Genomic DNA, 21,181 nt, shown 5'->3' with positions numbered 1-21,181 from the left:
GAATGTCGAAATTCTTTCAATAAACTCTAATGTGCTCCAACTCAAAACAAGCTACTAGACTCATGAGGTGCAGCTGGAATCACAGGCATGCACCCCAGCTACTCAGGACTTTAACGTGTTCCCTGCTCCTAGTGCCTGAAGCCCTTTCCTTCCCAACCACAGCAGGGCTCAGTCACAAACTGGCGGCCCATTGTAAGTCTTGACCAAAGTCCACTCTCTAAACATATAGGTAAGAATGTCTCTGGGTCAACAGACCCCACGGGTGCCAGGGTTGCATCCTTAGGGTCCCAGAGCTGGCTCTGGTAAGGATGGTTCCACAGAAGGGCCCATGCATGGTACAGGGGCTAAAGGGTGGAGGGAACCCCTGGGACAAGCTGAATGGAGCTTCACAGTCCCTAGGAGCCCTTCTGAACAGGCCTGGAAACACTGGACACTGGACTAGAATTGTGACCCACCTTGGCCTCCGGAACCAGTCGGAAGGCCCAGGGAATCTGGGCAGGGCTGAGAGTCAGCACTGTGCTGCAGGGAGCTGGTACTGCAAGGCCTGGGCCACAGCCCTTGGAACTGGGCCCTGGGAACCTGGAGCAGCAAGTGAAGACCTAGGAGCCCACAGGAACAGACTCTGAAGTCTGAGGACAGAACCCAAGCCAAAGCGGGCGTTCTCTCAATAAAAAGCAGGATCCTGGAGGGACCCGGGCCAAGTCGCTAGGACGTCACATGGCCCTGGCAAGATCCCAGCCACTCCAGTAATCCTGAACATACTTTAGCCAGAGCCATGATCCCAGGACCTGCTGTGGAGACTCCCTTATGGCCTGGTCTGGGCCCTGGGGCTGATAGCTCTTTAGGGGAGCCATGTGCCTGGCTGCCACCAGGGGTCGCTGCCGGCCATGGGCCACAGTGCAGGGATGGGACCACAGAGGCTGGGCTGGGATGCCAGAAGCCCAGGGGACCTCCTAAGAGGTGCAAGAATGGAAGGAGGGCTTCGAAGGACAGTCTCAGGAGCCCCGCAGCCTGGGCAGACCCCTGGGGCTCTGGGAGGCAAGCGGTGCTTGTGTTCAGCCCATCTGGAGAAAAGTACCCGCTTGGCAACAAGCCTGTAGGACGTGCAGGCATTACTAGGTAGGAAACCCAGTCAGCTGCAAAAGGGAACTGGGGGACCACCATGCCCCAAGCCTCAGGCCTCTGTGCTCCCCAAGAGTCCCCCAGGCCCCACCACCTTATTCCATCCCAGCTCCTCCCGATCCCAAGTTTCTCTGGCCTCCAGACCTTCCCACCCTCTTCCACAAAGGTCTCATCCCAGTTCTGCCTGGACAGACAGTGGGTGCCCCACCTCCGAGGGGCCTCCCAGAGCCTTCCCACTCCTCAGAACAGGTGCCAAGGCCCGCAGGGGTCGGCGCCACTGGCAAGGGGCAGCTAGCCAAAAGGACACAGGGTATGGGCAGCACCTCTCCTGCCTGAGTTGGAGTTGTGGGTGAGGGTCTGGGTGAGGCCTGAAGCCCTTGGAGCTCCTCGCCTGCTGGAAGGGTAGGGGGCTGGGCAGGTTCGCCCCTCTTTACAGGCCAGGGATGCTCTGAAGAGGCCTCTAGAGGCAGGTGGGTGCAGCCAGGCCCCTCCTCACCAGCCTGCCTACCTGGCCACTCCTGTCCCTCTGCAAGCTGCTCAGAGTCCTGTCCCCCACTGGGGCCTCTCTGAGCCAAGCCCAGAGTCTGCCCAGAGAAGGCCCCATGGGGCAGCTAGACGTGTTGGGGCAGCCGGCCTGGCCTGGGGCCGCGCCGAGGACAGCGGCACTGGGCAGTGTCCTGGGCCAGAGCCTCTCTCCAGGACAAAGGGGCCTTGTGTGTCTGAATGGATATTTATCCTGGAGCCTGAGTTAACTTGGGGCCACGAGGCCGGGTGGGGGCTCTGGAACTGGCCTCCAGTGGGTAAACATGACCCCAGCTGGGCACACAGCGGCGGGTCTGGACTTCCGCAGCCTGGTGTCCCTAACATCTACACAGTTGGTGCCCCAGAGGCCTCATGACAGGACAGGGAAACAGGGCTGCCCCAGCACCACCTCCAGTGCCACGGTCGAGTAGGAGGGAGGAAGTCTCAGGGCAGTGCCTCCACAGCCGCCCTGCCCGGTCACAGAGCCCCCCTGCGGGTGCTGGGATTCACCATGGAGACAGGAAGCGGGAGTCCCCCTCAATTCATGTGCTGACGTCCACACCCCCAGCGGGATGCGTGTGGAGATTGGGCCTTTGGGAGGAAATTGGGGTCATACTAGGTAATGGGGTGGGGCCCTCTGATGGGATTAGTGTCCTAACAAGGAGAGGAGGAGACCAGAGCTCTTCTTGCCATGTTAGGACACAGCGAGAAGGTGGTGTCCGCAGGCCAGGAAGCCCTGGAGGTGCTGCACCCTGGTCTCAGACTTGCAGCCTCCAGCAGGGAGATAATGCCTGCTGTGGAAGCCCCCAGTCCGTGGGAGCTTGTCTTGGCAGCTCCAGCATGGTAAGAGCCCACCCTGGGAAGGTGGACTGCCTGGCCCCTGGCCCACCCACGGTGTGATCAGCCTCCTGTGGCTACCACCATCCACAGCCTAGCTGGTGGCCCATGAGAGCTTTAGTCCCACACGGAGAAGTGCGGGTTCACTCCAAGAGGCCATCGGCAACCATTTTGGAAGGGGGCCCAAGCTGCCTTCCTGACTGGTTGGACTGAGCACAGGACCCTCATCCCTGCTGAGGAGGGTCCAGTAGGGCAGGGCCTGGCAGGTGGTCACCTAGCAAATGGGGACATGCTGAGGAGTTTAAAGTCCCGTCCGCACAGCTGCTGTGCTGGGTAAAGCCAGAAGAGGAACTCTGAGCCCTTCCCTAAGGTGAGCTAGAGGGCAAGTTCCTCTGGGGCGCGCATGGGGTGAGGGCATGCTGGAGGGTGCTGCACATGGGGATCCTGCCTGCCACACCCTATGTGGGCCGGGCAGGCACAGCTGGCTGAGTAGCTGGGCCAGGCAGTCAGCAGGGGGCGCAGTTGGGCCAGGCTGAGCCTCTCCTACCCATGTCAGTCATCCTGTGGCTCAGCCCCTTCACCTGGGTCTCCAGAGACCTGTCTCCCATGGTGTTAAGAAGCTGCCTGACCACCAGGCCCTCCCATAAGACCCTGACCAGCTAGCCATGGCTTGGGTCCCAAAGTACCCTTGCCCCCTGACACCTCCCCTCAGTCCTGAAGACCCGTGTACTCACCAGGCTCCCAGAAAGCTTGTGAGAGCAAGGTCAGGTGACAATGGGGACAGCTGTGGAGCAGGGGTCCCAGGTAAGGCCCAGGAGACCACCCTGGTGGGTGGAGGGGAGTGCTATCTCTTGCACCCTGAACCACTAGGCTGCAGTACTTTGTCCCCCCTGCGGGGCGTGCGGCTCAGCCCCTCATCTCCATGGTTCTGCAGGATTGGGCCAGACTCCTTCAGGAACACCTCCAACCTGGCGCCAAGGTGCACAGGTGTTTGTGGAAAGAATGCTCCAAGAGTGCCCACTCCCACAGCCTCACCTCCTCTCCACTCAGGACCCCCTCCAGGCCACTAGGAGTGATAGCTTCATGTCCCTGCAGGCAGTGTAGGCAGAAATCCGCCGTCCTGCAGGAGGCCCCGGGGCTCGTACCTCCATGCTGCATCTGCTCTGGGCCCTCCTGTCTTCGCACCTGCTGTACTGGGCTGTACTGACAGCCCACCCGGGCTCACAGGGACTCCGGGGTCCCCCCTACAGGGAGATATTGGGGGGGTGGGCACAACTGGGACTGACGGGGAGAGGACTCACTCATGCTTATTTCTGAGGGGAGAGAAAGCATGGAGAGAGTGTGAGACACAGGGGGCTCCAGGACCGGGCATGGTGCTGTCTGCCTATGAACTCGGGAGGCCTGGGAAGGAGGATTACAAGTTTGAGGCCAGCCTCAGCAATTTAGGAAGGAAGGAACGAAGGAAGGCGGAAAGGAAAGAACGGGCTTCTATGTGGGTGAATCAGGCCAACTGTGTGCTGCTGGTGGCCCTGCCACCCAGACGGGCCAAGCATGAGGCCAATGGGTCTGCAAAGTTCCAAGTGTGTCCACTCCCAAAGAACCAGGGGATTTGGGGGAGGATCTTGTCTGGGGGGCTGTTATCAGGGGTCACAGAGGGACTGCAGGACTGGGGGCCCTCCACACAGTGAGTCCAGGACTGGGCAGAGCTGGGGTGTGGTGAGCCTGTGGGGCCCGAGAGGGTGTTCTTGACCCTCTCTGGTGTTTCCATCTAGCAGGTGATTCCAGACTGCCTGTGAGGCCGGCAGCAGACAGTGCCTCAGGATGGACCAAGAGTGTCCCAAGAGCCTGCCAGCAGAGGGGCTTCAGGGAGCTGAAGGGCCCAGAGCTTTGGCCTGGGGTGTTTGGTAGCCTCAGAGCCACTGCCACTGTCCAGAAGCCCCTCACCTCTGGCCCAGGCCCAGCTTCTAAGGCCCCTTCAAGACCCCACAGGTTGACTCCAAAAGGTAGAGGCCAGGGCTGGGGTGGGGCAGAGGCCAGGCCTAAGCTGTGCCTAGACTCCCACCTGGGGCCCCATGTCCCAATCAGTCAACAAGGGCAGGACCCTGAGGCTCTAAGCCCACTGCCCACACTGGTCTTTCATCTGCGCCTTCTCTGTTCCAGGTCTGTTCCAGTCAGCGGGTGTGAAGCTGCAGGTACGATGGAATAAAGAAGCAGGTGCTGAATCTGTCCACAGTGGCAGCCCATGGGGGACCCAGGGCCAGTTCCAGGTGTCCTTTCATGCCCACCAATGTCCTGCTGCTCTTCACAGTGGCCCCTGTTCTCAGCCCACAGGCGCTTGTCGGGGCTCAGCTGCCTGCCCTGTGCTGGGGCGCAGGCTTCCCCCTGTGCCAGCCTTTGCAGGCTCCAGGTCCCCTCCCGTCAAGGCCAGCGCAGCACAGGGTGTGAAGGGCCTGGCCCCACACAAAGGGGCCTGGGCCTGTGGTAGACCGGACGCCCCACAGGGTGCAGGAGCCCTCACCCCAACTGGCCCAGCAGCCCAGCTGTCCAGCAGGTGGATGGGGGTGGGCCAGTGTCCACCTGGGAGGCCAGCAAGGTTGGGCTGGGTCTGGCTCTGCACCCTGCCCTTGCACCCCAGGCTGGCCCCTCATCTTTTCTGTCCTGTAGGAATGTCCTGGGTCCTGTGACCCTCAGGTCCTCTGGACTTGGAAGGTAGCCACCCACTGAGATCCACTAGCAACGCCTACCCCAGCTTAGCTGAGGCCATTAATGTCTTGTTGTGTGCAGGCCAGCCAACAGAGCACTCAGGCCTGTGGCAGCGGGCAGGGCGTCTTGCACACGGACCTCGCTGGGGAGGCCTGAAGGAATCAGAAACACATGGTGACCCACTGTGCCCACACCCAGCCCTCAGGCAGCTCACCCACAGAGCCATGCTGGGGCAGGAGCTGGTGGAGGGACTTGCCGTCCAATCTCAACTCCTCCACCATCCAGATAGTCTCCCTGGCCTGGAGGTTTGACCTCTCCCCTCAGCCTCCACTAGCCAGCCCTCCTGAGGCCCTCCCAGGCCCTGACCCAGCCATCCACATCTGGGGCATAGATGGTGGGACAGGGTCCTGCCCCTCACCCCCACGGGACACTGCTGTGGGCCAGCCCACAGGAGGAGCTGGGAGTCCCTGCACCAGCACATGAAGGACTTTCTGGCAGAGGGCTCCTCGGAAGACCCAGGGGGTAGTGGCCCTGCCAGACTAGGACGCCACCCCCAGAGGAGTGCCCCGTAGTGTCTAACCTGACCAAGGAGTCAGAGGGGCTGCCAAGGGCTCCACCCTGTCCCTAGGAGGCCCTGCCTGGTCCTAGGGCCACCCCAAGCCAGGCGGGCTGGGGCCAGATCTGCGCCGCCCTGACGTGCCCAAGGCACTGCTGCCCTCCTCCCCACCCCCCAGGACTCCCCCGTGCCAGGAGCTGGTTCCTCTGCCAGGAACATGAGCTCACTTCACCTCCTCGGGCAGGCGGGCTGAGGCAGTCCCCACCCCACGGCTACGTGACTTGCCCGAGGTCACGAAGCCTTTCTGCAGTTCCCCACCCTGCCTCCTCCCTACCCCCATGGCTTCCCGGATCATCCCTGGGAGTCCTGAGCCTTCTGGGTCCTCACATGGACAGAGACACCCCTGGCCAGCTCTGATCCCAGGAGCTGTGGACATCAGGGAGGGTCCTGCAGGACAGCCAGGTGAGCACCATGAGAAGAGGCCAGGCACAGGCACAAGGCACCAGAGGATGTAGGGACAGGACTCTGCTGCCCAGGCAGGGGCTGCATCAGGATCTGAAGGATGGGAGCCTCCTCAGCCAGCCCAGGCCCAGCATGGCCACCCTGGCCAGGGCGGAGGGCTCCAGCAGAGCTGACCATGGGGCCTGTTGTTGTAGACGTGTTTTTGCTGAGTTCTGCCAGCCAAGCAGGAAGTGCCAGGGGCTCTCCCGCGAGCCTCTGGCAAGCCTCCTCCGTGTTTCTGGGAATCCCCCTCCCCACAAGCCCAGAAAGTAGGAATGTGCCCTTGCCCCCAGCCCAGGCTTGTCTGGTCCCAGGTGCCAGGCCCTCCTCTGGCTAGGGACAACTGGGTAGGGCCACAGCAGCGAGGCAGGATCTGAAAGTGCTTCCAACAGGAGGTATCCGGACCTGGCAGGACGGGGGACCCAGGGGCAAGGGGCTGGAGGGGAGGCCTCAGGGCAGGGTCTCACCCAGGCGAAGGTCAGGAGGCATAGGAGCTGGCCGCGTGGCAGCGGCTCTGGCCCCGGCCTGGGTGCTCGCCTCTCCAGCTGTACTCTCCTGGTGGCCAGGCTCCAGGCACCCTCTTCCTACTGAAGTCCCAAACCCGAGCCTCAAACCTGGGCCCAAACCTGGGCCCCTGAGGAGGTTCAACTGCTGTAGGCCAGGGCCACTGCAGTGACCACTGTCAGTGGAGCCAGCCCCCTGCAGCACAGGGAAGAGCCCGTGTCGCTGCCTGGTGAGCCCTGTGAGGACCCAGAGCCCGGGAGCCCCTCCCTTAAGAGGATCCCAGCCCTGGCCTGCTGCCCTTCCAAGAGCTTCCTGCTTAGGAAACCATGGGCCCATCCCAGCCCAGACGAGCATGTTCCGGTGGAGACTGGGACAGGTTCTGGAGTGGTCCCAGAGCCTGTACCTCAACTGGAGAGTTGGGGAGAGGGATGAGCACACCAGCTACCGCCCCTGGCACTGGACCCAGCAGGGGCACCCCAAGGACACAAATTCAGGGAGGCCCAGGTGTGGGGTGAGGGTGCTGGGGTGACCGTGAACAGCAGTGCTAGGGTGGTGGTCACTTGTGCTGGATTAGGGGTGACCCAGTTGCCAGAATCCCAGGCATGATTACTGTCCCCTGAACCTCCAAACACTGGACTGAGTTCAGTTCTGGCCACACTGAGCTGACATCTTGGCCACTCTCAGACTGGGCAGGCTAAGCCAAGCCTGACTCCATGTGGAGGTAGGCATCTTGGGTCCTACTGGGTCCTTGCTGGGAGACCCAGCACTGTGCCACCCCAGGGTGTCTTCCTGCCAGGAAGACAGGACCAGGAGTCCTGCTGCTGGGGGCAGGGAAGGGCATACCAGCAAGGGTTAGACACCAGTTTTGAGGCTTGACAGACAGCTGGGGAGGGGTGAGTTACTCATGCTGGGGACCTTGCTGAAGGTCCCCAAGCCAGGCTGCTGGGGAAGAGGGCTGGGGGCGGCAGTGCTCAGCAGGAGCCGCCCCACCCCCAGGGCCCAGACCTGGAGCTGCCTGAATGCTCTGAGACCTGGAGACAGGCCGTGGCTGCCACAGTGCAAGGGAGCTGCGGGGTAGGGACATCTGCACCCTGTTATCCCAGACCAAGGGGAGGCCAACAGAACCAGAACAGGGGCTAGGGACAGCCTCTGCTCAAAGTTAGGAGGGGACGGGGCACCCCAGAATCCGAACTTAGGGTGTAATGGGCCGTGGGCTAAGGGAGAGATGGCGGGCTCCTGGAGGAGGCAGCCCTCCCCAGACAGGCCCTCAGGGCAGGTGTGGGCACCTATAGGCAGGGGAGGCCAGCAAGGCACCACCCGGGGGTGAGATGGCTGCTGTGACGGTTCCGTCCTAGCCCAGTTCCCCCAAGGTACTGCCCTTGGGCTCCACCAGCGGGAGACCCTAGTTCCCAAGGCTTCATGCATGATTCCTCTCAGACCCTGGGAAAGAAGCAGGAAAGGAAACCGCCCCCCGCCCAGGGGAAGGCAGGTCCAATCTCCAGGTCTCCCGCCTGATGGTCAGGGATGTCCTGGCTGGCCCACAGACCCTCCACGTGGGGGGCAACCATGGCTGCCTCTGATACCACTCAGCAGGAATCCTTGGCCCTTTGCCCCTGCCCACATGCACAGGATCACTCGTGGGCAGGGGGCCTTGGCATGGGAAAGCCCTGGGCTCAGTCCCCTCTCCTCCTCCCAGAGAGCTCAGGGGCCTCCTTGCTGTGTGCTCTCATGGAAGCCACCAAGGCAGTCTGTGTCCCATAGAGGCTTTCCAACTCTGCTCCCCTGCTCCCTGCTATGCCCTGCGTCAGCATGACCTGATTTCATGACCATCCTGGATTCCGCTTCAGCTGAGAAAGGAGCATACAACCCAGTATATTTTAATTATATCTTCGAGGACCACAAGTACAATTGTTTCCAGATGGGGGCCCTGGACAGGCGTCCTGCCAACCAGGACAGGGGTGGGGGAAGGGAGCAGACCACATGCCACTGCCCAGCTTCTCCTAGGACAGGAGAGGCTGCTGTTCAGTCATGCTTTCCATTTGACAGATGGGGAAACTGAGGCACGGGGAAACAGACTTGAAGCATTCAACCTGTCTGGGCATCACAGGGGGATGCAGAGTTTGGTGCCTGACCCCAGCCCTTCCATGCTGGAGATCTCTTGGGGGAAGTGGGCAGGACTCCAGGGTGGGGGCCAAAAGGAACCCAGGGCGTCAAGGACTTGGGTCACACATCAGAGGGAGTGAGTTCTGGCTACATTGCCCGGGCAACACTATTCACAGGGAAGCCCGAGCCTGGGCCCTGGCAGTGCCCCAGACACAGAGACCTTTGCCTATGGGAAATGCCCCCTCATGGCTTCAGGCAAGTGGGGTCAGTCTCCGAAGCCTCCAGCTAGGCCACAGAGTGGGTAGGCGTCCCACAGTCCCAGGCTCCCTTCAAGCAGGGACAGTGCCCCAAGACCCAGGAGCCTTCTCAGTCAGGTAACCACGGTGGAGGGCCATCAGCTGAGGGCTCAGAAGTGGCAAATACCCTGAGATACCCTGGCACTCGGGGGTCCAGCCCTGCTGGACAGTGGGGAGGAAGGTCACAGGCAGTCTGCGCTGAGGACCTTGAATATCTGCTGGCTAATAAGATTTGCCCACTCTGCCTACCAGGTGCTGGTACGGGCCACCTGGCCTCTGCCCAGAGCCCTGCCGTCCTCGACCTGGCTGCACCCCACCCCAGCTGGGAAGGCCTCAGATTGCTCGTAGATCCTGGGGAGGCAGGAGGGTCGCGGGCCCCAGCTCCCTGCAGGGAAATCAGGAGTGGGTGGGCAGAAAGGGTCCAGAGGGGCCGAGACTTTCCCCCACCTCCGTGTCAGCCTGGACCCCATCCTTACAGTGCCTGATTGGGGTCAGCAGGCTCCGGAGGACCAGATGGCGTCAAGGGGGACAGAGGAATAGCAGGGACGAGGCTTCAGAGGAGGGTCTGGCTGGGATCCCAGGATGCAGCTGCAGTGGGCCAGGAACTGCACCTCTGGCCTTCACCTGGCCCCTGCTAGACGCCAAACGGGTTGGAGGCTGCAGTCCCCCTTGAGGTGACTCTCCCCACCCCTGCACCTTCAGCGAAGGCCAGCAACCCAAGGTGAGCACAGCCCCAGCCTGACTCCATGCAGGCCCCCACCAGGGGACCAAAGGGAAGATCTACTTGGCCCCAACAGTCCAGTGGCCTGCATGGGCAGTACTGGTCTGCCTGGAGACCAGGCCAGGGTGTACACAAAGGGGCCTCTGACTGGGCTGGTGGACATCTGGGTGGACACCATTCTATCCCCCATGGGGCCCTGTCTGCCTGATGACCCCAAGATGACCTGAGACAGCGGGGGCTACGGGTGAGCTGGGAGCCTGAGGTGCCCTGGCTCTCTGCCCATGTGCCAGCCTGGGGCACCCCCAGCAGTCATGAGCTCCACCGAGGCAGGCGTGGGCGCTGGTTCACAGGGCTCCCCAAGGCAGGTGACTCACCTCTTCCCACACACTGATGGCCTCCAGCTCTCCCTTCCAGGCAGGGGGAAGCCCAGCCAGACCCCCATGAACCTGCCCCTGGGTCTTCCCTGGGGCCCACCCATTGATGCCAGTAGTACCAGATCCTTCTCCAGAGGATCGGTCGGGCCACTTTCCCCACTGGGAGGCTCTGAAGGCCACACCTGCCTTCCAGGGGCCAACTCTGAGGGCCCCAGAGAACACCACACTCACTCCCACCCTCCATCCTTCATAACTGCAGCCTCCCAGGCACCCGCCCACCCTCCACGCCTCCTCCCTCGCCCTCCCCTCCCAGGGATAGGAGCCCCCTTATCTGGTCTTCCCTTTACCCAGCAGTGCAGACCACACAGCCACAGAGACTTCCGCCCCTGGCCATCACAGCACCTCTGCAGCCTGCAGCCCACTGTGACGCTCCCCGCCCGTCCCACCGCGGTCACCTGGCCAGCCATGCCAACAGCACCTTCCCTCCACTGCTGGCTGCCGTCCACACCCACCTGCTATTGTCCCCACTCACCCCCCTCCCATCCCCACCCCCTCCTCCCACCTACCAACAAACGCTTGCTGGCCACGCATGTTGCCCAGCACTGCTGGGGACGAGCTGACCTCTTGGAGACTATTGATGCAGACGCCTAGTGGAGTGGCCCCAACTGATGGTGACCAGTGTCCTGGAGACCACGCTTGAGAGTGGTGGGGGAGCCATGGAGACAGCAGGGGTCAGAGTGAGGACCCATGAGGGCAGCACTGGAAAGTCCCAAGGCAGACCTCACGAGTGCCTGCTGTATACAGACAGCCTAGAACTTGGGAAGGGAGCCGAGGGCATATCTTCTGTTGCTGGGCCTGAGGGGCAGGAATAAGCCCAGGTAGCCTGGGGACCTACGCCAGGCTGGCAGGATCTGCTCAGCAGGCCACACAGGCAAGGAAAGGCTGCGCTGGGCATTAGGATCTCCAGCCCATGGGTGAGTGCACCCCGCAGGCCACCCCCTGCCCTTGACCGAAGGTCTGGGTGGAGGGAGGGCACACAGCTCTGGGATGTGGACGTGGATCCCTGTCAGGCCGCGTCCTGCTGCGGGTCTGCTCACCCAGCTGTAGCATCCACCCAGTTCACGCTGAGAACACACCTCGCCCCCTTGTGATCTTGGGGAGCCAATGGCTCTGGCCCTCGCCCACAGTCAGCTGCGGGGACGCGGGAAGGTCCCCAGAGTCAGTGTCCCGACCCGGGCTTGAAGGATGGGTAGGAGCTAGGGCAGAGCTGCGGGGAGGTAACAGGGCACACCACCTGACCTGGGGACGGGCCGCGGTAGGGGGGTAGGCAGGGAGCTGGACACAGGGCACTGAGGGGACACTGGGAGAAGCGTGAGGTGGAGGTGGAGTGAGGGGGCTTTTCAAGGGTCTCCGGGTTCGGCTGAATGGAGCTGGGGAAAGGCCTCATCAGATGGGGCCTTGTTAGTCCCAGTAAGAACCAGGGTGGGAAGCGGGGTCCAGCTTCACCCCACCTCCTTCCCTCACCTGTGAGCAGGAGGGGTGGGAGCAGGAGGGCCCCCACCTGCACCCTCCCAGGTACTTCAGTCATGTCCGCCCGTCCCCCGGGCAACTAGGGACAGGCAAAGGGGGAGCCAGGTTCCACCCCCCACCCCTGGACTCCTGGGGACAGACCAGGGCTGGACCTCCAGGGCCTGCTGCCGGCGGGTTACTGCTGGGAGGGCCGAGGCCGAGGGAGGAAGGGCTGGCTCAGTCTCACACAGAGGCCCTGGGGACCCACTCATGCCCCTGTCCCAGCCAGGACGCCGCCCGCCTGTCCCCACTCCCAGAATGTTGGCCAGAGGACGCGCTGAGTGAGATAAGGTCTGAAGGAGAGAAAGAAAGAGAGGGAAGCCTTGGCCCGCCCCGTCCTGATTAGCGGCAAATCCCAGGAAGTTCCCACCCCATCCTGAAACCCCGTCTCCTCAGCAGGTCCTCATAACGCACAGTCACCCTCAGACCAGGCCGTGGTGCCCTGTGCCCAGCCTTCCCCGCCAGGCGGCCATGCTCCCGCTGCAGGAAAGGAGCAGACGTGCCCCCGTGTCCGCCGCCCAGCTGCTGGGGAGCCCGGCTGCCCAGCGAGGTGCTCGTAGGGTGGATGTGTCTCTCATCCTGAGGGTCAGGCCTCTTCCAGGTGGTATGGGGCCTGCAGGGGACGTGCCACAGGCTCTGCTGGGGAGACTGGAGGACACCCAGAGCCTGGGAGGTGGAGAGCAAGGACCAGCCCAGCCAGGAGGCCCTGTGGGTGCGCAGTAACATCCCGGGGACACCAGAAAGGCAGCGGGGCGGGGGGCAGGGACCGCCTGCCCCTCCCATGGTCAGGGTGGCCCGCCAGGGATCCCTGCCCTGCTGCAGCCTCCAACACAGAAAAGGCAACGGCCTGGGGCTGGTGCTGAAGGGCTGTGGGACAGTCAGGCGCTCCCCATCCAGAGTCCTGGGAGGAGTGGGTGCCCTGAGGCAGGGGTCCTTGCCAAAGGTCACTCGACTGCCAGGGGCAGAGCTAGGAGGAGCAGAGGACAACAGAGCCTGGGAGGGGTCATGGGTATCAGGGTAGTTGAGGTCACATGGGTGAACAAGGCTGGGGGACAGGGCAGGGGGTCTGGCCGGAGCAGGAGGCCACACTGGCTGTGAGGTGTGGGCAGGCTAGCCCTCGGCTGGCCAGGCAGTGTGCATGGCGCCGTCGGGCAGATGACTTAATCACAGGCGGGCTTTGTCCCTGGGCACCGCCCCCCTGCAGGATTCTCCGCCTGGCCGGCCCCTGGCCGCACGCCCCCCACTCCCCAGCTCCTAGCAACCTGCAGTGGAGCATGGGCAAATGAGAGCAGGGCTGGGGGCTCCCACCCCGGGCATGGGAACAGCGCGGGGGTGGCCGCGGGGTGCGGCCAGGGCGGATCCACCCCGTGCCGGGCTTAAGGGACGCCCGCCCAGCCTGGCCCGTGCCAGCCCCCAAGGAGGGCATCCTGGGAGTGGTTCCCGGCTGGCATCCTGGCGGAGGAGGCGCCAGGGCCACGGTTGAGGGGGGCGGGGGCTTTGTATACTGTTGCCCCCCCTCTTCCTGCGGCCCCCACCCGCCTGATCCTGTCGGAGCCTTAGAAAGAGAGACAAAGGCCCCGGGAGGCCCTGGGAGGGCTGGGACACAGGCAGGAGATGGGGTTTTAATGACCGAGCTACAGTGTGGGAGCAGAGGCAGCTCATTAACCCTGTCGGGCCCTCACGCTGGGCCCACCCAGCACTGGCCAGGCCCTCTCCCAGGCCTCCTGCCACCCTATCCCACAAGACCTGGGAAGAAGGTAGTCTTATCACCAAAGACACAGGGCCAAGTGTCCCAAAGCTTGCTCCCTGCTCCTTGCAGAGGTTCTGGGCAGGCTGGGGGCTGGGTGGGGTGGCAGCTGGACACCAGCCTGGAACATCCTATCCACCCATCCACCATCACTTCCCTGTGCCTTGCAACTTTCCCACTTCCCGACCTTGGAACTGAACTCCAGCAGGGGCGTTGACTGCGCGTGGGAACCCACCCTCTCATAGATCAGAGATGCCACCAGCACCCATCAGAACGGACCTGGTGACCCCCCAAGTTCTTCACAGATATCTGCCTCCAAAAAGCAGAGGGGACTTGAAGCCCTTTGGAGACATGAAGAGAGCTACATGCTGGCCACCAGCTCATTCCCCAAGGGGTCACCCTGCTGCCTCAGTTTCTCCACCTTAAGAGGGGCATCTGGGTGAGGAGGAGGCTGGGCATGGGCAGGTGTCTCTGAGGACTCCTCCCATACTGGGATCAAACCTAGTGGTGTTCTACTACTGAGCTACACCACCATCCCTTAAAAAACAAATTTAGGGTAGGGTCTCTCTAAGTTGCTGAGCCTGGCCTTGAATTTGTGATCCTCCTGCCTCAGCCTCCAGATTGCTGGGATTATAGGCGTGGCCACCACACCTGGCTTCTCTGAGGCTTCTTGACGTAAGTGAGGAGAGTGGTTCACCCTAGATCCCAGGGTCGGGAGGCACAGGGTGCAGGGTAGAGGGTCTGGAGAGGACAGAACCCTGAGGGCAGTCCTGATGGTGCCTACTCAAGGTCCCAGCAGCCTACCTGAGGTTCTTACAGAAAGGGGTGCAGACAGAAGGTTGCTATCAGAGCCACACTGGGAACCCTCCAGACAGCACTCAAGGTTCAGGGGCCAGAAGTGAGCAGCCCCCTGCAAACAGGGCTCCCGGCAGGGCTGCTGGGAGTGGGAGAGAAGGAGCCCTGAGAAGCGTTCAACCCCATCCCAGCAGAGCCCCCAGCAGCCCCCAGGTGCTGGATCTCTGTTCAGGAAGGTCACTGCCTCTGCCTGCACCCCCTTTGCTGGGCAGGGGACAGACTCCAGGAAATGGGCAGTGCGGTTCCTGCTCCTGTCGGAGGCCACGGTCTCTCCACATGGCTCAGGTGGGAGGCCCAGCTTGACATACGTACCCTGGAGAGCCACTGCTCCCCTGGGGACCCCATCCCTGGTGGACAAGCGGGTGCTGGGCAGGGGAAGGTGCACCCTATTAGGTCTGGTGGGGGACCAGACTGTGGGGAACCAGGGTGGACACAGGGACAAGTGAGGGGTTCCTGTGATGGTCCCGAGAGGAGAAGGTAGGCCAGAGAGGAGTCACAGCCCAGTGGGTGCCCCAGCAGGGTGGGCAGGCACAGAGGACTCCAGGAGGTCAGGCCTGGCCCACTGGAAGGACAGAGTAGGTACCAGCAGAGCTGGATGGAGAGGGGGCTGGGGACACGCGCCTGCTCTGTGGGGTCAAGTCCTGTCGGTCGGACCTGCACATGTGTCTGCACGGATGGGCAGGAGGCAGTGTGCACGTGGACCTGTGTGAAGACATGGCCAGGCCTGTGCGACGGTGCTGGTGCTCATGGTGGTGGGTACCGACGTCCAGGCCAGTGCTGTATGCTCCCGTGTCCTGAGCAACAGCCACTCCAGAGCCTCGGTCACAGGCTCTCCAGAGCCCACTGATCTCTGCCCACTCAAGGTCCTAAGCCTCAGCCCACCTCCAGGACCCCCGTCCTCTTAGCTGTGCCCTCCCCCTCTAGAAAGAGGTCTGGCCCTAGGATGGGCACCTCACTCTTCCCCCTGGGTTGGCGGTCCTGGGACGGGGCACAGGCCCCTCCTGGACCCTGCCTGCATTGGCCACTCCAAGAGTATGTGACAAATCAGGAAAACTCTGGGCTTTGGCAGAGGCCTGAGCCTGGGAGCTTCCGGGGACGGCAATGCCGCTGGGCCTGACTGGAGTCCTCCCTACCCCTGGAGGGAACAGGCTGGCTGGGTCTCCTCACCTGCAGAACGGGGGTCAGGGGCCTCGGGGTCCTGGGGGCTGGGCCGGGGAGGGACAGTGGGCCTGGTGGGTTGGGGGCGCGGCTGCCAGCAGCCCGGGCACAAACAGCTGGTTTGTTTTCACCCACGGGGTTCCGCGGGTTTCCAAACTCCTGGACGAGGAACGTGGCCGGGAGGCAGCGTGTGGCTGCCGTGAATGGGGCCGGGATAAAGGGCCCCAGTCATGCGCTGGGCTGGCCCTATAAATCACCCACAGCCACGGCCAGCGCCACCACAGGGCGGGCGGGGCGGCCGGGAGGGGGCGCGGGCTCTGTAAATCGGCCCTTTCACTGCTGGAGGCCCGGCACGAAAGAAAAACTTTGTTTTATTAAAGCAACATCAGGGTTGTGGCCGCCCGGCCGCGAGGCGCCGGCAGAGGGGCTGGGCACCAGGCAGGCGGGGGCTCCTGCCACGCCCGGAGCCTCACAGAAAGGTCCCTTCAGGAATGGCTGGCTCCAGGCACGAGAGCCAGGTGGGGGGCTTGCTGCGCACCCAACCCTGCAGGCTCGTGGCCTCCGCCTGGCCCTGCGGCCGAGACTCAACTGGGCCCCCCTGAACCCCAGCTAGCCTGCGCCCAGACAGGTCAGGGCCCAGAGCCCGGCGCCCAGGCAGCCACCTCACCCCTTCCGCCCAGTGCTCCCTCAGGCAGGGCTGGGGGCCTAGGTGGCTGGGCAGAGGAGGAAGGGGCCAGGCGACGCAGGGAAGTGGCTGTGGTGGCACAAACCCAGACAGCCCCCACTGGGACAAAAACTGTTCCTACAGTGAGAACCCTCCCCAGGGCCTGGGGGACCAGGGAGCCGACAGGAGGAAAGAGGAGGGGGCTCTGGGAGCCTGTGGTAACAGACGATTTAGGGGGAAAGATGAAAATGGGGTGGCTCATCTCCACTCCTCACTTGGCCACAGTGCTCTGGGGCCTGCAGACCGGATGGGCAGGAGGATGGGACCGGGCCTGAGTGTGGAGTCTTGCTCCTGCCGCACCTCGTCCTCCTGGGTGTCTCATTCCTGCAGCAGCTCCCTTGAGCGGAGCCCTCGGCCACTGTGCTGGTGCCCCGTCCTCCTCAGAGCCTCCTCAGAGCCTCCTGGCCCCACAGGCACAGTGGGGGCCGCACCCAGGTTGGGCTCGCTGTGTGGCATTAGCCACACCATTTCCCTTCTGTCTGCCCCACTGGAGGGCAGGCCTAGGCCCCTTCTCCACACACCAAGGGACACAGCAGATGGGTACCTGGAACAAGCAGGACTCGAGTCCAGTGGAGGGGCTCAGCCTCCGAGATGGGTAGGGAAGACCTGTCTGGGGCCAGGGTCTCCTGACTTCTTGCAGATGCAAGAGGCTGTGCCCTGTGCCCTCTGGGCTTCCAAGACCCTCTAGCTGAAGACAGGGCTGGTGCCAGAGCTGGCGTCCACACGGGGCCTCACTGAGCTGAAGCCCATCCGCCCTGGGAGGCCCCCGCTTGCTTCCACCAGGCTGTGTGCTCCTGCTTCCACCAGTGCCCACACACCAGGACCCAGGCCTGGCCTAGGATAGCCCTGTCCCTGGTCACCCCTGGCTTCTGGTCCCTCTGTTTTAGGGAGGGTCCTCCTGTGTCCCAGGCCTCACTCTCAGATGAGTGGAGGCTCCCCAAGGAACCAAGAGTGGGACAAAGCTGGGCTTGGTGGAAGGAGGAGCCTGCCAGGAACTGAAATATGATATTCCCAGGCAGATTTCTGTCCCCAGCGTCCCTGGGCTCTGCAAAACTCCTGAGACAACCTGGAGTCCTAGAGTCCAGGCCTGGCTTCAGCCTGGTTCTATCCCACCCCTCAGGCCCTCTGTCCTTGTCTGTCTGTGTTCTATCTCTTCTTCCACCCTCCTGAGCGCCACTTACCCCTTGAGACCCAGCCCAGAGGAAGCTGCCAGATCTGACCCGGCCAGAACAGGGCACCATGGTTCATGCTGACCAGAGCTCTCCTCTGGGCTTAACCTGGGCTCTTTGCTCCTGGGAGGCGGCAGAGTGAGGTGCTCTGTAGGCAAGCCTCGCGGGGTGGCCCATGAAGCCCACCTCCTTGTGGGAGCTACTGCTCACACCTCGGGTGGTGCTGAGCATTTATCAACAGCACATCTTTGTATCTCCTGAGATCCCCTGACCTGGTGCCTGCTGTGGGTGCCCTGTTGGGGTGTGGAGACAGGCCCAGAGGGGTGAAGAAAGGGGCACAGAGACAGGCCACACAGTCAGGGGGAGATGGCAACCCAGGAGGACACCAAGTCTCATGGTCCTCCCACTGGCTGTGGGGGTCCTGGAACTGAGACACCCACAGTGTGTGAAGAAGGGCTGGTACCACATCCCGAGAGCAATGTCAGCGCAGAAGAGCCAGGAAGTGTGTGGGGCGTCCAGCGGGCTCCCAGGAGGAGCAGACTCCCTGACAAGACTGGGATGGTAAGAAGCCAGACCTGAGTGGCCCATAGGTGCAAGGTTCCAGGGTGCCCAGCCCCAGTAGGAGACAGGAGTGAAGATGTGGTGCTTAGCCTTAGCCCCTGGGGGCTAGGATTCTGACTGGTGGCCACAGAGTCCCCGCAGTAGGGTGATTTGGGGATGAGAGTGACCTTCTGAGCACTGAGGCTGTGCACAGTGAGGCTGAGGGTCAGACACGGGAGGGATAGAATTCCAGACTTTTGCAGGCCAGCCCTGGGCCAGGATGCCAGGCTCAGCACCCTGTTCCCACCCTGCAACCCCACACTAGGGCCCCTCCCTCATGTGGAGGGCAGAACTCAGGCTGCCTGGGGGGCTGGGTACAACCAGGGCACTGGGGGGGCAGGGCCTGGGAGGTACCCATGCCCCCAGGGATCATCCAGCCACCCAGGAGATGAAAGGCCCTGCCCCTCTTGGGCCCCACGGTGCCCTTTGAAGGCTGTGGGAATGCCCGCAGGACAGGCGGGTGCCAGGCCCCAGGAGGGGGCTGCTGGTGCCAGGCCCTGTGTGAAATGCAGCAGGCAGTGGGCGCAGGAGGTACCACCCTTCCTTGACCCAGTCACTAAAAGCAAACCCGGTAACTCATGCCTCTGTCTTCCCAACTGGACAGTCATGGGGGCAGAAGGTACCCCGCAATTCTTGGGCTCTACTGAATTGGGGCAGTGCTCAGTCAAAAGCCACAAGGCCCAGAAGATCAGCCCCAGAAGCCTCCACTCACAGATTCAAGGTCCATGTATTCAGTGGTCAGTAGAGAAGCTCTGGTCAGAAGTTGGGTGCCCAGTCTGGTCCCTGCTCCTTCAGGTCAGGCACTGTGTATGGGGGAATGCCCTGTCCCTCACTCTGCCCCTATCCTGGGCCCCCTGATGGCCTGACCTCTGGCTGCCACCAGAGATGGGGGGTGGGGGCAGGTTGCTCTCAAGGACCTGGGACAGGGGCAGGGCCTGCTGCTCCCCAGGACGTGGCAGGGCTGGGGCTGGAATGTTTGCGCTCACTGTTTGCCCCGGGAGGTGCGTGGGGCCCCCGGAGTGCGCCCCTCCCGCGCGCTGGGTCTACAACTTGGTGGACTGTGGAGGCGGAGGGACCCTCTGGTCCGGATGGGGAATTCCAAGGCTGGCCTAAACACAAAAGGGACCTTCCTGCCCCCTCCAGGCCATTTCTGGGCTCAGGCGGGGAGACCCGCGCCCACATGGACGTGCCCAGCCCGCGCCTCCCGCCCCCTCCCGGGGCTTCCCAGCCGGGCGCGGAGATTATGCAAATCCCGGGCGGCTTCTTAATTAAATCCCTAACGAGGCGCTGGGGCCCGGCCAGGGGCGGCGCTGAAAGCCGGGGTCACGCTCCGAAGGGGCCGTGCGTCTGCGCTGCAAGGGCCCCGCGCCCGCCCGGGCCTGGGAGCTGTGCGCGGAGGGGCATCCCGGCCTCCCCGGCCTCCCAATCTGGTGGCCCCGCGGGCCCGAGGCCCCGCGGCCCCGCGTCGGAGTCCCCGGGACCGCGCGGAGGCCGGGCCGTGGCGGGGAGGCAGCGGGCGGGGCGGGCCGTCGGGGCAGAGCCCCCGCGCCCCGCGCTCCGCTTTCAGCCGCCTGTTGTTGGGCCAACAGCTCGGGCCGCGGCCGCCTGAAAGGCCGGGATTAGCGAACATTAGCGGCCTTTGAGCGGCTCCCGGGGCGCCCCTTCCCGGCCACGCCCCGCGGCCGAGCCCCGCGCCCTGCGCTGGCGCGCACTCCCGGCTCACTCTGCTGGGGTGGCAGGCGGCCTGGGCCAGCGGGGACCTGGACGTCCGGCCTCCCGGCGGCTGCGTGGGGCAAGCCCACGCCCACTTATCTTCGTGCCCCACGACTGCAGGGGAGGTCTCCAGCCCCCTAGTCCAAAGTGGTCTCCAGGTCGGGGAGCTGGGTACTGCCCACTAGGCCGCCCTCCCGCTCCCTTCCCACCCCCACCTCCAGGCTCTGGCTTCCACCCTTCTCGCAGCCACTGCTGCCTTGTCCTAGTGACCTGCCTCGATCTTCCCAAGTTCAGCTCTGGGCACTGTCCCTGAGCCCCTCTTCTCCTGGAACCCCTGTCCCAGGGGTACATGTGTAGGTGAGTACCCCTCCCTCAATTCCAATTCCGGCCCACCCTTTCTTTAAAATAAGTTCTGTGTCAAGGCCAGAGGGACACCCCACTACACACACACACACACACACACACACGAGCCAGAGGAGAAACTGCTGACCAAAGGACACCGTCTCCGGAACTCGGAGGACTCACTCAGAATAAGCCACAGAAAGCAGTGTTATTACTCCCACTTTACAGATGGGGAAATGGAGGCCCAGGGTGTGGAGCAACCTAGGATCATGCCTCAGGCAGGTGTGAAGCAGGGCCTGGATCTCCACTCCCATCCTCACCTGGCTCAGTAAACTCCAGCTGCCTGCTTGCTCAGGGGACTGCTGGCCCTGGAGCCTTAACCTCTGCCCAGCTTGACCCGGGACTAGGGTTGGGGTCTTGACGTGAACCTCACTCATCACTGGTCCTGCTGCCTCCTGGCTGTGGCCTGGGCTTGGCCTCCCCTCCCTGAATTCTCATTCTGTTTCTGCTTAGTGCTGACCGGCAGTGCCAGAGGCCACCTGGGACCTGCCTTTGGTCACCCAGCCACATGGACGCGTGTACGCATGCACACACATGTCCTCACATGCACATGCTCCTCCGCAAGTGCCCCTGCCCCAGGAGAGTAAACATCTTAATCAGAAGAAGCAACAGACTCCAAGAAAAAATGTGGCCAAACCTGACCCAGGCGGGCCTGTGGGAGCTGACTGCCCCGGAGGCCCCTACTCTTGCTAACACCCCAGAGTCACGATGGCCTCTCAAGTTTGGTGGTGAAACATTGACAGGACCCTGCCTCCCGCCCATGAGCCAGACACCACATGGAAGGTAGGGCTGGGCAGGAGGCACCCCAAGGCAGGGCCAGGCGTTAGCACTTGTGTGTCCATTCTGTTGGGCACCTATGTGTCTTTGAGGGATGACCCTCAGAGCCCAGATGGCCCCAGGTGTCTCCTTGACCTGCCTCATCAGCCTTGCCATCCTGCCTGAGAGAAGACAGAGCTGTCCCCCATCCCCATATGCCACTGATACACATTGCAACCTGTGTCCTCA

General features: G+C 63.0%; 1 long non-coding RNA gene across 1 annotated transcript; it reads right to left on the bottom strand.

The window, feature by feature from the left end:
- Positions 1–8,672: 8,672 nt before the first annotated feature.
- Positions 8,673–10,634, bottom strand: LOC124994013 (uncharacterized). The gene is made up of 3 exons (XR_007110423.1): positions 10,587–10,634; positions 9,621–9,778; positions 8,673–9,529 (listed from the first exon to the last, which is right to left on the bottom strand). It is a non-coding gene; the product is annotated as an uncharacterized LOC124994013 (long non-coding RNA).
- Positions 10,635–21,181: the final 10,547 nt, after the last annotated feature.

This window comes from Sciurus carolinensis, chromosome 10 (genome assembly GCF_902686445.1).
Source record: "Sciurus carolinensis chromosome 10, mSciCar1.2, whole genome shotgun sequence".
Taxonomy (NCBI): domain Eukaryota; kingdom Metazoa; phylum Chordata; class Mammalia; order Rodentia; family Sciuridae; genus Sciurus; species Sciurus carolinensis.
This window is presented reverse-complemented; position numbering and strand designations above follow the sequence as displayed.